This window comes from Podarcis vaucheri (assembly GCF_965113315.1).
Source record: "Podarcis vaucheri genome assembly, chromosome: 5".
In the NCBI taxonomy this organism is placed as follows: Eukaryota; Metazoa; Chordata; class Lepidosauria; order Squamata; family Lacertidae; genus Podarcis; species Podarcis vaucheri.
In genome coordinates, this window is record NC_138763.1 from 24,704,471 (window position 1) to 24,709,858 (window position 5,388).

Below are 5,388 nucleotides of genomic sequence, written 5' to 3' on the forward strand. Positions count from 1 at the left end.
CCCCCCTTAAAATGCACATTTTTGTACATGGATTTTTCTATATAAAGAAATTGCAGATTTGACTCTAAAATATGCATTTCTATACACATTTTGGAACAGTTTTCTACTCAAGAATTATATTGCAAAATTCAGAGACGTGTGAGCAGTGATGGATAACAGCATTCTAATCCGCATCTAGTAGCACCTTAAAGACCAACTAAGTTAGTTCTTGGTATGATCTTTCGTGTGCATGCACACTTCTACAGATAGTGTGCATGCACATGAAAGCTCATACCAAGAACTAACTTAGTTGGTCTTTAAGGTGCTACTGGAAGGAATTTTTTTATTTTGACTATGGCAGACCAACATGGCTACCTATCTGTAATCTGCATCTGTTTTAGAACAAGGGTGACTTCAGATGTTTCTGAACTCCAGCTCGCACTGGCTTCAGCCACTGTGTCCACTAGATAGACATGAAGTAAGCTGGAGTCCAGCAGCATGTGGAGGGCCATAGGTTTGAGAGCCAGTGTGGTGTAGTGGTTAGGAGCGGTGGACTTGTAATCTGGGGAACCGGGTTCGCGTCTCCGCTCCTCCACCTGCAGCTGCTGGGTGACCTTGGGCCAGTCACACTTCTCTGAAGTCTCTCAGCCCCACTCACCCCACAGAGTGTTTGTTGTGGGGGAGGAAGGGAAAGGAGATTGTTAGCCGCTTTGAGACTCCTTAAAGGGAGTGAAAGGCGGGATATCAAATCCAAACTCTTCTTCTTCTTCTTCTTTCTTGCCTGTGATCCAGGAAGTGCAAATCAGACCAGTTTTTCTCATTTAAGCAAACTGTGTGAAATTGTCCAGTAGATTTATGCCCCGCCTGCAATCTGAAATGATATGTTCCAGAATTCCACAATTTCATCCTGTGTCTTCTTCTTGCTTTACATCTGCAGTATGGAATCAACAACGGCACACTTTCTCCCAGAAGCGCAAAGGTGAGATTATGAAAGCTGGACCAGCCCACCCATGAGGCAAGGTGAGGCAGTTGCCTCAGGTGGCAGATCCAAGCTCTGAGGAGCATGATGCTCACCACTGCTTGCCCACCTCAAATGGCAAAACAACCCACGCTGACCCTGCTGGACCATGAGGGAGCAATATTGCTATGAGAAGGTGCTTTTGGGGGGCACCTTTGCTTCTGATGCTGCCATTACAGTGTGAACAAGAGTTTTGCAAAAGGACCTCCCATTCCATAAACGTAACATGAGCCTTAAGGCTGCCATCCTATCCACAACCAACCTCAGAGGAGGGATGTAAGCAGGCAGCTTCTGGGTCATGTGGCCAGCATGACTAAGTCGCTTCTGGCGAACCAGAGCAGTGCACGGAAACGCCGTTTACCTTCCCGCTGGAGCGGTACCTATTTATCTACTTGCACTTGATGTGCTTTTGAACTGCTAGGTTGGCAGGAGCTGGGACTAAAACAATGGGAGCTCACCCCATCGCGGGAATTCGAACAGCCAACCTTTGATCGGCAAACCCTAGGCTCTGTGGTTTAGACCACAGCGCCATCCCATCTAATGATGATGATGATATTATTATTTGTACCCCGCTGTTAGGCTTCAGGGACTTGGCTTCCTTCCCCCCTTTGGCTGTAAATAAGCAGGACAAAGCAAGAAGAGTCACTTACCATTTAAAAAGTCTTTCATGATCACAGCAAAAGAACAAAGCAGCCATTCTCAGAATGACAGTGTTCCCAATTAAGGTTTCCACCCACTTCCCCTCTAGTCACTTTTGTGTCTTGCAACCTGATCTCACAACCACTGTGCTTTTTGTGTAGCCATCTTATCTGCTCTACGTGACCCTGGACTGATAGGCTGGACACATTCCAGAGAGACAGTCTGTTAGCTCTCTCTCTCTTCCAGTTCTTCTTCACTTTGCTGTTCACCCCCCAGTTCGTCCCAACTTTTGTCTTCAGAACTATGCCCCTCTGCAAACCACTGTTCCAAATCTATACTGCTCCACTGCTCCTGGGCAGCTTCAGGATCCTATTTAGGAGCAGGGCGAGGGGGAGACTCCCACTATTCCTCATCAGAGCATACCCCTCAGCCTGGTCTCTGACACCCGCTCATTTGACTGGGTTGCTTCCAATCGATATAAAAACATAATAAAACATCAAACATGTTTTTTGTTTTTTTAAAATCCCTACACAAGGTTGCCTTTAGATAATCTTCTAAATGTTGTATGGTTATTTATCTCTTTGACATCTGATGGGAGGGTGTTCCACGGGGCAGGAGCACTGCTTCCATTCCACTGCAGTCCAGCTTCCAACAAAAGCTACATTACTCATCTCGCTGTCTGCTGTAGCAGAATGTTACATAATTGCAGAAGTAATTACATAATCATTGTCTTATTCCACACCATTCATTTATGTGCAAAGGAAAGGCGGTGCAAATGGTGTTTTGCGGGATGAGAGGGGGGAGTCTTCAATTACATATTGTTTGCAGATTGAAAGCAATAACAGCAAATACCAATCGTATTTGCTGGATCAATTTCCTTTCCGGCGATGCAACAAATGAACTAACACCGGCAATTTCAGCTCCCATTTCCATTTCTGCAAGAATCCTCTGATCTTCCTACCTGGAAGTAAGCCCCACTGAACTCAATGGAGCTTACTAACTGAGTAAATGTGCGTAGGATTGTTCTGCAAGTGCTCCTTTGGCGTGTGGGAGGAGGCGAAACAGGAAGACGGGAAGAAAACAGTTTGTTCAAAGCACATACCAAGATGCCTGAAAAGTGAGGCTCCAAAGAATCAAACTGCCTGCCTCTCGCAAGGCTCTGTAACCATTTGTTGCACAACCTCTCACTTCCGCCGAAACGTTGACCTTTACTTTATGTCAGCCTCTGTCACAATGGATGTAACAGATGGCACTGAGGAACTTAAGTCTTTCTGAAAAACAGGGCAAGAGAGGGAGGAGGGCTTCAAGACAGCAGTGTGACAGCTGAGCACTCAAATGAAGAAAAGAGAGAGCTGTTACTGGGATCTCTCTGTTACAACAGGCTGAGCTACACACTATGTTCAAAGGGGCAGAACAGCATACCCATTCTGCTTGCTTTTAAAAGTACAGTGGTATCAAGAAATGTGAAGATTTGTGATAATTACGGAAAATTATCAGACATGTTGATGGAAGTCTAAAAGAAAAAAAGATATGTGATGAGTTTTTGATGTTTAATGATGTTATAAATTTGTCTTCATTGGAAAATTAATAAAAATCATATTTTAAAAAGGTACAGTGGTACCTCGGGTTACACATGCTTCAGGTTACATACGCTTCAGGTTGCACACCCCGCTAACCCAGAAATATTGCTTCAGGTTAAGAACTTTGCTTCAGGATAAGAACAGAAATTGGGCAAAGCAGCAGCAGGAGGCCCCATTAGCTAAAGTGGTGTTTCAGGTTAAGAACAGTTTCAGGTTAAGTATGGACCTCCAGAACGAATTAAGTACTTAACCCGAGGTACCACTGTAAAGCAGTTTGGAAGAGGGACATTTTGACCAGAACAGCCTTTTTTCTAGCTCCAAATAACAGGCTCCCAGGTTTGTGAGGCTAAACATAGGACAGCCATACGTCCGGATTTTCCCGGAACATTACTAACTGAACAACTTTCGGGTTTTTACTTTTTGAAATATGGCAACCCTACTAAACACTCATTCTGAACCAGGTAGTGAGGGAAGAGAGAAAAACAGGTTGGGAGAAGTGGGGTAATTTGGAGCAAAGAGGTTGTGGAGAGGGGGAGGGGGAAGAGGAGTACCCCTGCCCACTGCTATTTCTGTCCTGCAAATTCCCCACCTCGCCAATGTTACTTTTCAGTTATTGCTGGGATATGATATGGTCTGTTCGTGCATAATGTGTAGGGATACAGGAGCACCCAAAGAGTTATATTTTTGTAAGCATCTGGCTTGAGCGCTCACAAAATGCTCAGAGGTGCTCGCAGAGCTGCAGGAGAGTCAGTGGATGTGGCAAAGGCAGGTATTCCAGCTCCCCAGTCAAGCGCCCCTCCATCCTGGAGACAGGAGTGGGATAATAAACCCAGCATCCCTGGCGGGAGGACCTTCTCCCGGGTGGAAAAAGGATGCAAGCAACATAACCTTGACACTGGGGATGTCGAGATACCTTCCCGACTCCCTGCTCAGTTGGAAAAAGCTGGTGCTGCTACTTTCACCACCTCTGACTGTCCTTTCTCCTGTCCCAGGTGAAAATATAAGAAGAGGCTGCTAAATCTAGTGAGTGGCCCATCCCGTCCAGTATTGTGTTCTCACAGTGCTTGCAGGTACATGCTTGGCCACATGAGGGACTAGATGGGCCATTGGCTCTTTGTTTTGTTTGGGGGGGGGCTGCAGAAGAATGATGTGTAGAATTGAAGGTGGCAGTTGTGGGTGGCCTTTGGTGTTCCCAAGTTGGGCAGGGCCCCACTTGCTTCACCGGTGCTCACATACTGGTCTTGCAACACACACACACACACACACACACACACACACACACACTTTTAATATGCCCACGACATCCCTAGGAACACGCAGTTAGCCCCTCAATTTGTTTTAGCTGAGAAATGTCAGTAACAATAACTCATTTCCCCCCCCAAGCACTCAGCTGTCGTCTTTCTGTCTCTTAGCACTCCTTCCTCTCTCCCTGTTTTTCAGAGAGCCTTAAGTTCCTTGACGCCATCTGTTCCATCCATTGTGACAGTAGAATTATCAAAAGAATACATCTGCAATTTTCCCCCCACTCATACACTTGAAAATAGCCGAACTGCACAAAATAAAAATAAAAACTTGCGTATCAGCATCTTGCAAGTCGCAGGCAAGCTATTTGGGAGCCAAGGCCATTTCATGTATGTCAAGGCCAAAGCTGGGCAATAGATTGCAGTGCCATGGTCTTTGTATAGGGGGCGTTATTCTTGTTTCTGAATTAACAAAAGAAATCTATACATTGTCTATCGGTATCCTAGTACATATTTAATAACATAAGGCCCATTGTTGTGGCAGGTACGTGATGGGAAAGGGAAGTCAACCCTGGTGTGCAATGGTGTTTTGTGATGATGTTGTAGCTTGCAGACCAGCTGCTGAGTCCTGTGGACCTTGTGTGACGCATTGGAAACAATGCCTAGCTTCATATTTTCCCCCGGTAAATCATTTTTATTTGATTTTACAAATAAAAGTTTATAACAATCCAAATACATTTCTATATATAGAGATTACTCTGAATCTTGAGACTTCTGCCCATCCCCTCCATGGGTCCAATTGTCAACATTTACAACGGCATATTATTCCATGTTCCATATTTTGTATCCAACCCTATTATCCGTAGCATTTGTTACATTACAAGTGAGATTAAAATCCTGCTGATGTTTTCATCTGCTTGCAGTGGTCTTC